The 13,054-nt window shown below is 34.3% G+C and overlaps 1 protein-coding gene across 7 annotated transcripts in view; it reads right to left on the bottom strand.

Moving 5' to 3' along the window:
• Nucleotides 1-13,054, bottom strand: part of MAPRE2 (microtubule associated protein RP/EB family member 2) — a 186,169-nt gene that overhangs the window by 59,268 nt on the left and 113,847 nt on the right. The window lies entirely within an intron of this gene.

Genomic DNA, 13,054 nt, shown 5'->3' with positions numbered 1-13,054 from the left:
GATGAAAACAGTAAAAATAAGCCATCTAATACACTGAACAATTGCATACCAGTTTAATTCCAGTCTAGAGCAATGGAGTTCCCATGAACTACAAAGGCACAGATGCTCTGAAACTTAGCAGAAATTCAGAGTCATGATATTTATGGTGAGAAATGAACATGACAGCAATGTTCGATGAGGCCCATCACTAAAGTGAGCATAAGAAAAGGGTTTTTCTTTTTTCATATGAAGAACTCTTAGACTATGACCAGTTCAACAAGAAAATCCTGGCAAGACCACATTTAGTGATTCACATCGTCTTACAGGCTAATGGCACTGAGGAAACGAAATTCACAGCCAGATGAATTTCTTTTTCTTGTACAAGAAAGAAAAGCAACTGAGTGGCAAGGAAGGGAACAAGCGGCCATTTTTATGCTCTTTCTTTCTTTGCTGTCCCTAGATCTGTTGGTTTGCTCCTGGGATGTGTCAACAATCAAGTCTTTCTGGAAGATGAAGGGTCTCCCTTTATCCTTTACCATCAAGGCTTCTGTGAGAAGTCTGCGTGTGACTCACCTTTACCTAGGAAGAACTCTCTTATGTCAAATAGATGCTGAACACCCTTTCCTGAGATACAAATCCAAAGAGGGAAGACACCAGGAATCTAAGGGATGCCAGATTGGGAAATGTTGAGGCAACTCATATTTTGTAGTTAAGAGCACACAATGATGCAATGTAGACCATACCAAGTATCTCCAGAGTCTCTGCATCTGGCTTCCCCTTAGACACCAATACCCTGAATACAAACTAGTGAGTTCCTAGTCAAACAGATGGGTTCTCTTAAAAACAAGACAAAATAAAACAAATCAATTCAAAAAAAACCATGGGAAGTTAACAGAAACATTATGATGGGGGGGACATTCTTAGAGTCATCATCTAGTATTTAGTTTTAATTTCAGAGGGGCCACCAGATGAAGCAAGTTCCAACTGCCACGTTACCATCATTTGTATAAAATACAGGTGGGAATGTTAATACACAATTGCCTCATTACCTGCTCTTTAAAGTTTTCTTTCACTTTTATAATGTTTACCATAAAATTTATCTATGGAGAACAAATCAACCAACCAAACCATTCACATATCAAATTTAAGACAAAAAAAAAAAAACAGCTTTAAGAAAAGAAAATCTTCAACATAGGGAGGAAAGGAAAGAAAAATAATCTCTTTAGCGTCATCATCCAGAGATACCCACTGGTAGTATTCTGATATGTGCCATTCTAATCCTTTTAGGGAGAAATAAAGGGTTTGTATATAAGAATATATATCTATATGTATTCCTTAAAAGAATATATATAAAGAAGTGATCCTACTGTAAAAATATAATTATATCTATGTTACATTAAAAAAAAACTTTTTTAACTTAACAGACCATGATTCCCTTTAATATTCTCTACCAATATTTTTAATGGCTCTCTGATTTTTAGATCATGGCTATCAACTTTCCCAAATCAAAATTACATAAATATTCATGCATATTTTCATCAAGTACTTTTACGATCTCAAGTTTTACATTTCAATTCTGAACCCACATAGAATTTATTTTGATTTATAACATAAAGTATGGTTATAATTTTAGCCATTCTAATGTTTGTGGAAATCTGTCAGTTTTACTTCCCCAGCAAGTGGACACCATCCTACCTGGGGAGATGCTGCAGTCTTCTACCTCCCACCACAGAAGCTAAAGGAGAGAAAATATCCTTTTCCTGTCCCCCACAAGAGGGATACAGGCTGATGACCTAGGCTCTGCACCTGAAGCTTTCCTGTACCTCTGAGTGGAGGGGATGGACTATTCCTAAATACACAGGGACTATTACTGAGTTTAGTCAATGGCAGTGGTGGGGTCTAGACTTCTGTACAGCAACAGCAGATTGTGTCATCCTAACCATCTAATTCCTGGGGCCCAAGGCAGGCTGTGTTCCAGATTTTAGAATCCTTTGATTCTGTCATCTTCTGAGCTTGGCTGTCTATTGCCTCTGAGCTGCCCAATATTTTTTTCCTATAAATTCTCCCTCTGCTTAAGCTTACCAGCATTAATTCCTACCCAAAGCTATTCATGGATAAAGCTTGTGCGGACCACCACCATTTAATAGATAATCTATACCATCCCCATTGATTAGAAGCAGTATCCATATTACATATTACCTCCTAATACATGTACTTAGGTCACTTTCTACACTTTAAAGTTTTTTTTTTTAATATCTCCATGAGAATTCCATACTCTTATTTAAAGTTCTGCAATAGGTATTACTATCTATAGAATAATTTTCCTTCTTCTTTTTCCTAAATTTTATTATGCATCTATTTATATACATTATATAATAGTATATCCATTATATTATTGAACTTGTTGTTCATGGCATATAGAAAATAACAGCTTTCAAAATAAGTCACCTATTTATTTTTATTTTGTTTTTAATTAACAACATAATAACTGTACATATTTATGGGGTACAGGGTGATGTTTTAATAACTGTATACATTATACAATGATAAAATTAGAGTATTTAATATATATGTCACCTTATCACTTACATTTCTTTGTGGTAAGAACATTCCAAACCCTCTGTCCTCTAGCTAGCCTCCAGCTATTCTGAAATATACAATACAATACTGTTAACCACAGTCACCCTACTATGCAACAGAAGCCTATCTAACTATCCCTTTGTACCAGTTCACAAATCTCTCCCCTGCTTGCCCTCCCCTTCCCTGCCTCTGGTAACTGCTACTATACAAGATCAACTTTTTTAGATGCCACATATTGGTGAGATCATGTGGCATTTGTCTTTCTGTGCCAGGCTTATACATTCCACCAGGTTTATGTATGTTGTAGTAAATGACAAGATTTTATTCATTTTTATGGCTGAATAGTAAGTATTCCATTTTGTATACATACCATATTTTATCAGTTCAACTTTTAAGTTTTTGTGGAATTTCTCTATCATTTTCCACAATGGCTGTACTAATTTATTGATACATTGCCACCAACAGCATGTAAGAGTTCTCCTTTCTCCACACCAACATTTGTTATTTTTGTCTTTTTGATAACAGTCATTTTAATTGGGGTGAGGTGATATCTCACTGGAGTTTCGATCTGCATTTCCCTGATTAGTGATCTTGAGCATTTTTTCATATTCCTATAGCCATTTGTAAGCTTTCTTTTGAGAAATGTCTAACCAAGTATTTTGGCCACTGTTTAATCAGTTTTTTTTTTTCTATTGAGTTGTCTTTCTGAATCTAGATATTAACCCTTTCACAGATACATAGTTTGCAAATATTTTCTTCCATGTAGGTTCTCTCTTCACTTTGTTGATTGCTTCCTTTGCTATGTGGAAATTTTTTACTTTGATATAACCCCATTTGTCTATTTTTGCTTTTGTTGCTTGTGCTTATCCAAAAAATCCTTGCTCAGACCAATGTCATGAAGCATTTACCCTATATTTTCTTCTACTACTTCTATCACTTCAGGTCTGATATTGAAATCTTTAATTCATTTTGAGTTGATTTGTACACTGGGAGAGATAGAGTTTCATTCATCTGCTTGTGGATATCCAGTTTTCCTAGTATTGCTTATTGAAGACACTATCCTTTCCCCAATGTGTGCTCTTGGTGTTTGTGTTGAAAATCAGTGTGTGAATTTATTTCTGTATTATTCTTTGTTTTATCCCATTCATCTATATAGCTCTTGTCACACGGGTACCATGCTGTTTTGGTTACTATAGCTTTGTAGTATATCTTGAAGTCAGTGTCATGCCTCCAGTTTCATTCTTTTTTCCTCAAAATTGTTTTGACTATTTAGGGTCTTCTGTGGTTCCATACATGTTTTCAGATTGTTTTTCCTATTTCTGTAAAGAATGTCATTGGTATTCTGATAGACATTGCATGGCATCTACAAATCAATTTGGATAGTATAGGTTGAACAGACCTTACCTGAAATTCCCGGAACCAGAAGTATTTCAGATTTTTTCAGATTTTGAAATATTTGCATATACATAATAAGGTATCTAGAAGATGGGACTGAAATTTAAATATGAGATTTATGTTTCATATAAACCTCATGCACATAACCTGCAGCTTACTTTATACAACATTTTAAATAATTTTGTGCATAAACCAAGGTTTTGAATGCATTTTGACTGTGACCTATCACAGGAGGTCAGGTGTGGCATTTTTCACTTGTAGAATTATGTCAAAGCTACAAAGTTTTGGATTTTAGAGCATTTTGAATTTCAGATTTTTGGGATTAGGGATGCTCAACCTATAGGGATATTTTAACAATATTGATTCTTCCAATCTATAAACATAGGATATATTTCCATTTGTGTCCTCTTTAATTCCTTTCATCAATGTTTTGTAGTTTTTATCATAGAGACCTTTCAACTCTTCATTACATTTATTCCTAGGTATCTTCTTGTTTGTTTGTTTTTGCAGTTATTTTAAATGGAATTGCTTCCTGGATTTCTTTTCTGATAGTTTGCTACTGGCATCTAGATATGCTACTGACTTTTTAATGTTGGTTTATCCTGCAACTTCACTGAATTTCTTTATTAGTTTTAACAGGTTTTTTTTGGTAGAGTCTTCAGAGTTTGAAAACAGGAACAATTTGATTTCCTCTTTTCCAATTTGAATTCGCATTATTTCCTTCTCTTGCCTAATTGCTCTAGCTAGAACTTCCAGTGCTGTGTGGAGTGGGAATGGTACAAACAGGCATCCTTGTCTTGTTTCAGATCTTAGAGAGTTTAAACTTTACCCCATTCAGTATGATGCTAGTTATGAGTCTGTCAAATATGACCTTTGTTGTGTTAAAATACGTTCCTTCTATGTCTAATTCTTGGGAGTTTTATAAAAGGGATATTAAATTTTATCAAAAGCTTTTCCTGTAGCTATTAAAATGATTATATTTTCCCTTGAATCTGTTAGTTAATGCTAGCCTTGTCAAATGATTTTGGAAGAATTCCCTCTTCTTCAATTTTTTTTGAAAGATGTATTAGTTGTTTAAATCTTTGGTGAAATTCAGCAATGAAGCCATTAAATTCTAGGATTTACTTTGATGGCAGAATTTTGATTACTGATTTAATCTTGTTATTCATCATTGGTTTGTTCAGGTTTTCTATTTCTTCATGATTCAATTTTGGTAGGCTGCAAGTGTCTGGGAAGTTATCCATTTCCTTTCAGTTTTGTAATTTGTTGGCATATAGTTAGTCTTAGTAGTCTCATTATAGTTTCTTATGATTCTTTGGGTTTCCATGGAATCTGTTATAATGTCTCACTTTCCATCTCTGGTTTTATTTGAGTCACTTCTCTTTTTTTCCCTTAGTATACCTAAAGGTTTATTGATTTTGTCTTTTAAAAAACTCAACTCTTTGTTTATTCCATCTTTTGTAATTTTTTTTTTTTTTTTAGTCTCTGTCCTGTTTATTTCTGCTTTGATCTTAATCTATTTCCTTCTACTAATTTTGGCTTTAGTTTCTTCTCGTTTTCTTATTTCTTGAGGTGCAACAATAGGTTGTTTATCTAAGATCTTCCTACTTTTTTCCCTCTTAGAGCTGCTTTTGATGTGTCCTATCAGGTTTTGGTGTGTTGTGTTTTCATTTTCAGTTGTCTCAAGAAATTTTTAAATTTCCTTTTAAATTTTTTCATTGATCCACTAGGCATTCTGGTTACTTAATTTCCAAAGTTCCTTCTGTTATTGATTTCTAGTTTTGTTCCATTGTGGCCTGAAAAGATACCTGATACAATTTTAATATTTTAAAGTTTATTCAGACTTGTTTTGTGGCCTACCATACAATCTCTCTCAGAGAAAGTTACATGTGTTATTGAGAAGACTGTGTATTCTGCAACTGTTGGGTAAAATGTTTTGTAAATGTCTATTAGGTCTATTTGGTCTGGAATGCAATTTAAATCTGATGTTTCTTTGTTGATTTCCAGATTCGATGGTCTGTCCATTGCTGAAAACAGGGTATTGAATTGATCTGAAATCCCCTATTATTATATCTATCTCTTCCTTTAGATATAATATTTGCTTCCTATGCAAATATGGTGTTGTGTGTACATATATTTAAAATTGTTACAATATCTTGCTGAACTAACCCTTTTTAACAATTTAAAATTGTTACAATATCTTGCTGAACTAACCCTTTTACCATTATATATTAATACTCATGGAAGTGTGCATCCATAACCACTACTTAGTTTGAGAAGTTTTAATTACTGCAAAACAAACAAACCCCAAAATGTTTTTACTCATTAGCAGCCACTCTATATTTTCTCCTCCCTCTAGACCCTTGCAACTATCTCCATAGATTTGACTATTCTGGACATTTCATGTAAATGGAATCATACAATATGTGGCCTTTGTGTATAATTTCTATCAGGAAACTTTTTTCAAAATTGATCCATGTGGTATGTGTCAGAACATCTTTCCTTTTTACAGCTGAATAATATTCCATTTAATGAATATACCAGGTTTTACTGGTCCATTCATTAATTGATGAACATCTGGTTTGTTTTTACTTTGGGACTATTTTGAGTAATAACAGAATGAATATTTGTGTGTGTTTGTATGGACACATGCTTTCAATTCTCTTGGCTACATACGCAGAAGTGGAATTGCTGGGTCACATGGTACATCTATAATAAACATTTTTTTAAAAATCACCAAACTCTTTTCCAAAACAGGTGTACCATTTTGTATTCCCACCAATGATTTATGAGGGCTCCAATTTCCCTACATCTTCATCAAGACTTGTTGTCTATCTTTTTAATTCTAGCTATCTTAGTAGATATGACGTAGTATGTCATTGTGGTTTTGCTTTGATTTCTCTAATGACCACTGACATTGTGCATCTTTTTAATGTACTTTTTTGCCTTTTGTCTATCTTTTTTGGAGAAATGTCTATGAAAACTCATTGCTGATGTTTTTAACTTTATTAAGTTGAGAAGGGTGAAGAAAGAAAAGCAACCATTTGATTTGATAACAGAGAAGATTTTGATGATCTTGACCTGATGAAGTCAGAAGACAATTTAATTTGTATTGAATTGAACTGGATGGCAGATGAAATGACAGAAGGATAATAAGGTTAAGAAGTTTTACAGTGAAGAAGAGGATATAAATGTTTCAACTTCTTGATAGTATCTACCCCTGTTGACCACTCCCGCATTCTTTAAATTCTAGATTTTCTTCCTTGATCAGACAAAATAGGTACCAAAAAAACCCTGGAAAATCCAGGAATCACTGTCACTGTCCAAGAAGTCTCCTCCTGCCACAAATCAGAATATTTCTCATCAACAGCTAAATGGATTCTTTTTGGTTGTTATTGTACTCCCCTTACAATAATGTGACCTATTTTGCATGAATCTCACTTTTATCACATTATATCAAGGTTACCATTATTCACACCATATACTGCCCCTGCTAAGAATATTATGGGTTTTTTTTTATGAAACTATTATAAAACCTAAATTCATTCCCTGGCCTATCCTATATTACCCTGTGACAGACAGGCCTCTGTCTACCTCTCTTTTGCTAACTTCCTTTAGGAATCTCCTTTTACATTGGCTTTCTTGTTCCTATATCAGGTTTGCTCCTGCATTAGGACTGCTATGCACAGTTTCATCTGGAAATTCATTCTGTGACTTCTTTCTTGCCATTCACATCAAGGCTTAGATGTCATCTCCTCACAGAAGTCCTCCATTATCATGCCATCTGAAGTGGCCCTCCAGTCACTCTTCACCACCATAATCTGTTTTATGTCTAGTATTTTGTTAACATATATGTTGATGCTATGGTTTAAATCCCCCCCCACCCCCCGAAATTCATGTTGAAATTTAATAGCCATTTTGACAGTAGTAAGAGGTAGAACCATTAAGAGGTGATTAGGTCAGGAGGGCTCTGCCCTTCATCAAGGGATTCAGGCCATTTATGTGGAATCAGATTCATAGTGAAAGGCCAAGTTTGACCTTTGCTTTCTTGTTCTTACGTGCTTTTCAGTCACAAAATGGTGCAGCAAGAAGGTTATTCGCTACTCCCTTGATCTTGGGCTTCCCAGCTTCTACCCCGTTTCCCCAAAAATAAGACAGTGTCTTATTTTAAGGTGTGCTCCCAAAGATGCACTAGGCCTTATTTTCAGGGGACGTCTTATCTTTCCTGTATGTAGGTCTTATTTTCAGAGGATGTCTTATTTTCGGGGAAACAGGATAGAATAGTGAGCCAATAAATTTCTGTTCATTATGAATTACCTAGTCTGAAGTATTCTGTTATGGCAGCACAAAACAGACTCAGACAGTTGGTCTGTGGCTTATCTTCCCTTATTGGAAGACAAATTACAAAAGTACTTATGTCTTATTTGTCTTGGTCCCCTTGGTATTTATGCATTTAATACAGTATCTGGCATATGTGAGTTTCATAAATTGTCTCGTTAATGAATGAAGGACTATAGGTGATAGCAGCTAAACCCCAACAAGGGCTGGTAAACAGTAAAATTTTAACATTACCAAATTCCCAACTAAGAGGCATTATAAGAAGAGTTGCTATAAATTCTTTGAAGAAGTGATGGGGTGTACACTTAAAAAAAAAAAAGCCTAAATAAACCATGAATCATTTTAAAGACCAAATTTGCAGAAAAGTGAACGATAAGCTTCAAAAGGCTAAATATGACATCACACAGGTAAAAGGCAATCCAAATTGTAGGATGTTGTGTTTACCAAGAATTACAATGGGATATACTCTGAGCCTACTAGCTCAAAGTGCTACTGCAGGTATGAAGGTCAATAAGATTCTGGAAATGATATGGAAATAAGTAGAAAAAAGGGAAACTAACTGTCTTTTTGCAGTATTATTTTATTTTTATAAAAATGGTTGCAGTTGTTGCACGTCAAAAATGACATTAATAAGACTGACAAGTTTGGTGACAGGAATAAAAAATGAACAGTTGGAAGACTGTAGGAAGAAGGCAGAGCTCAAAAATGAACATTCATACATAAAAGATCTGAGGGTATATATGATTCAAGTCTATGAAATAATAAACAGCATAATAAGACAAATAATCTCATTTTCACTCAGATCCTAGGACTTCAACAGTAGAGTAACATCAGAATAAATGGCTATTTTAAAAAGAAAGTTTCCAGGTAAATGTTAATATTACTTAATAAATTTATGGAATATATTATAAGAAAAAATGAAAACATTCATATTTATGTAAAATCTGTGACAGCTTTCATATGTATTTTTAGCATTCTAAACCCCATAGTCTCCTTATGAGAGTTAAAGTATTTTTGTTATCATTATCCTATTTTACAGATTTGGGAACAAGGCTCAAAAAGTCATCCAGCTAATGAACAGCAGAGTAGAATTTAAACGTTAATCTTAACTTCAATTAAAAAAAAAAAAAAAGATTCTTCTTCTCTACGTTGCTTCTAGAAAATTATAAGTGAAAATTCAAAGGTTAAAAGAAAGTTTGGAATTTTTTCTAGATCATGATTCTGTAAGTGATTACAAGAGAAAGTGCAAGAGAACACGTAACCCTTTTAGACTGATGCTAGGAGTCTTAGTCATACCTTTCCTATTCATAGTAGAATCCTAACCTGTATAGGCAAATCATAATGTACTCCAAAGCTGTGATTTATATTTTCATATATATACTCATAAGAACGTAATCATATATACATGTATGTATATAAAAATAAGCATTTCATCTCTCATCTTATTGCTCTCTCATATATATCTTATTTTCTTCTGTCTATATATATCTCATCGCTGTCAAAAAAAAAAAAAAAATCTCCCAGCACTTTTCCAGAAATGCAACATAATCTGCTGGAAAAACATCAAGCTATATTAGGTTCTGCTTGGCATTGTCACTTGAAGAGTTACTCAAATTGCCCATCTGATTTTCTAACAGGCCCAAAGTATTATACAGAGATGCCTCTACCACTGCGGGATTTAGTTACAACTTTCCACTTTCTATAATCTTATTTGGTATTGCTGAAGAATAGGAAGAAAAGCATGATGGCCCTGATTTACTGGACATATTTATGCAATCATACATTTCATTACAGGTAAATGATTTGGAGAAAAGCTTATTCTCTCAAGGAAACATCAGCGAGAATGGGGAAGGTGGCAGAGAACTGCAGTGCTGGACCTTAGATCTGAGAATTCACTTCTTGAATAAACTGTAACATGTCATCACACTCTTCTAAGCCAACAGTACTCTTATCTGCAAAACATTAGGGTTGGATAGAGTCTAAGCTCTAAAATTCGATGATTTTCTAATTCTCAGGCTGTCACTAACTTCTCTTTTGATACTCAATACTTTTACTAATTAGGAGACAATGGTACTCATCCTCATGTGACTAAGACATTTGCCAGCACTCTCTTCTAACCATCACATCTTTTGCCCTAGTTGATAGCAGGTAAAACCTTAGTAAGTGGCTGCATCTGGTAGGATGCCCCTGGGGCACACACTGCCTTTCTAGATTCCAGTTCTGCTGACCCTATCTTCCATGTACTTCTCTTACAAGTCTTGATATTTACATACTCAGTAACATAACCATATTTCCTGTTATCTTCAATAGTTGAATATTAACAGTTAAAAATACCTTTAATATTAGAATTGTTTTTACTCAATAAAATTGAGTACTCAGAAATTTGTTCCAGATTTACTCAGAGAATTGTTCCAGATTTATTTTTGTATTCAGCCTTATTGCTCTGCAGAACTGATGTTTCTGCAGAACTACAACTGTGACCAATGCCCAAGCCTCATGTTGAAGAAGTATTCTCCTTTGGGAAGCTAAGGCTTACTTAGGAGGAAAGTGAGGCAGCAAAATATACACTACATTCTTTCCAACACATTAGCAGAAACCTTTCTACCTACACAAATATAAAGCTTCAAGAGTTTAAATGGCAATTGTGAAGGGCTTTGAAAGATTAACATTTTAAAGGAATTAAAAAACCCTAAAGTTCAAATGCATTGCTCTAATCCAGCGGTTCTCAACCTGTGGGTCAAGACACCTTTGTTACAATGAAAATACACCCTGGCATTAGGAAGGTTGAGAACCACTGCTCTAATCCATCAAAGATATGATTAAATTAGTAGCTTTCTGTTGTTTTCATAGGCATCTTTCACATTCCAGGCACAAGGAGCCTCTTGATAACTTCAGCTACTACAGTATTATTTAACTCTGTTGAAGGGAATTTAGGACACTGTTTACCTTACTCCTATTCTAAGTTGCAAACCTACAATTAAAAGATCAAGAGTTCAGAAGTCTGGCTTCAACTCAGATTGCTCTTTAGAATTACCAACGTCTTCACTGAGCTTCCTATTTCTTCCCACTGCTTGGCGTTGTCAGAAACTTTTATTTTGATTGCACGTAAGTCTCAAAGGCAAGTAGCTTTCAAACTGATCCCATGTAGAGGAAAGGGGTAATAGCCAGCAGGAAGACTTCAACTCCCGCAGAAAGAGATGCTTATGTGAATATGGAGAGAGCTGAAAAACACCTCATCTTTACCCTTCAACACACAGACCAAGCTGTCAAAGGACATTTTCATCTCTTTTCTTATACAGAAAAAGAAATAAGCTAGGAATTATTATTCAAGCAAATGGATTTTTAAGAGTATCAGCAGATAAATTAAAAGGCCTTGTCAAACCACGATCTGTCTTTCATCTGATAAATGCCCACTTTTTTTTTTTTTTTTTTTACTAATTCATATGATACAAAGCCTTTTGAAGAATCTTATAAGGTTGCAGGAAATTTCAATTAAAGGTATCAGCATCCTCTGTTCATACATGCCTTCTACAAGAACCAAGGAATACTTTTTGAAAAAAGTAATGTCACCTTTAAATTAGAATTTGATTAGAAAATCTGTAGAACGACATTGAAAGTTAACATGCTGTAGAAAAAATTGATCACATGTTAAAATCACTGTACTCAGTTGAGTATAGTGCTTCTGCATGGAAATACCATGGAAGAATGAAGAATATTTTCTTCTTAGTAGCTGTTGGTTAAGATTTAGATATCAATATTTTTATTAAAAAGTAAATTTCAGAGATTTGCAGATTATAACAGACTGAAAAAAGGAGCTTATATTTTAAAGTGATGTTTGCAAAAATAACTTTCAGAGACATTAACTATTATAACTCTGCATTAAAAAACTAGAACACTACAAGGAAGCTTAATTATTCTACTTAGAGTTGTTTTATTTAACCAAATCATAATTACCCCATGATTCTCAGGGTTTAAACTTCGCAAATGAATGCTTTAAGAAAAAATAATCTAAAACTTCAAACCTAACTAATGATACAGAAAAAGATTCAGACAACTGAAAAAAAATTTTTAAATGGCAAGTAAGGAATTATCTTAGTGATAAAGATTTTTTTTTCATCAGCTAATCAACGATCCAGTGCCAGGTGCTCAGGCTCATGCCCAGTTTCTCTAAAACCAGTGATTTCTTTCAGGGCAATCAAAGTTGTTACATTTTGAGTGCTCCTCAAATTTTACCACAACAAGCTGTCTAAGATATCCTGCTTTGTACAATAAGATTCAGCTTCTACACAGGAGTCAAGAATGAAGGAAATGGGAGAGGCCCTCGGAGCTGGAGCAGGAATAGTGTGCGGTACAAAATGTCACTGGCTCCTAGGGAGTCTGACACTGAAGTTGGCAGCAAGATGTCCCAGAGGCTACAGTATGAGAATAGAGCTAAAGTTAGAATTTAGCATTCCAGACAAAGGAGTAAAGGAGACATAAAAAACCTTTATTATAAATGGAAAACAAGATACAAATGTACATATGAAACCCATTCTGTAGGGGTCATGAAAAGAGAAAGCTTCATACAGCCAGAGTATCAGCGGTACAGCTTCCTACATGTGCACTCAGGAATTCTCACACATTTGTTTGTGCTACCTCTTTACTTTAATGAACAGAAGGGTTTAAAAAATACTGAAGTATGTGATTGTGTAAAAAAAAATATTTAAATTAAGACAAGCCTGAGTAGCATCTGAAAAGATGATAGCCTATCTAATTTTTGTGG

The sequence above is a fragment of the Nycticebus coucang genome, chromosome 19 (genome assembly GCF_027406575.1).
Source record: "Nycticebus coucang isolate mNycCou1 chromosome 19, mNycCou1.pri, whole genome shotgun sequence".
NCBI lineage: Eukaryota > Metazoa > Chordata > Mammalia > Primates > Lorisidae > Nycticebus > Nycticebus coucang.
The sequence above is the reverse complement of the archived record's forward strand: the minus strand, read 5'-3'. Positions and strand labels throughout refer to the sequence as shown.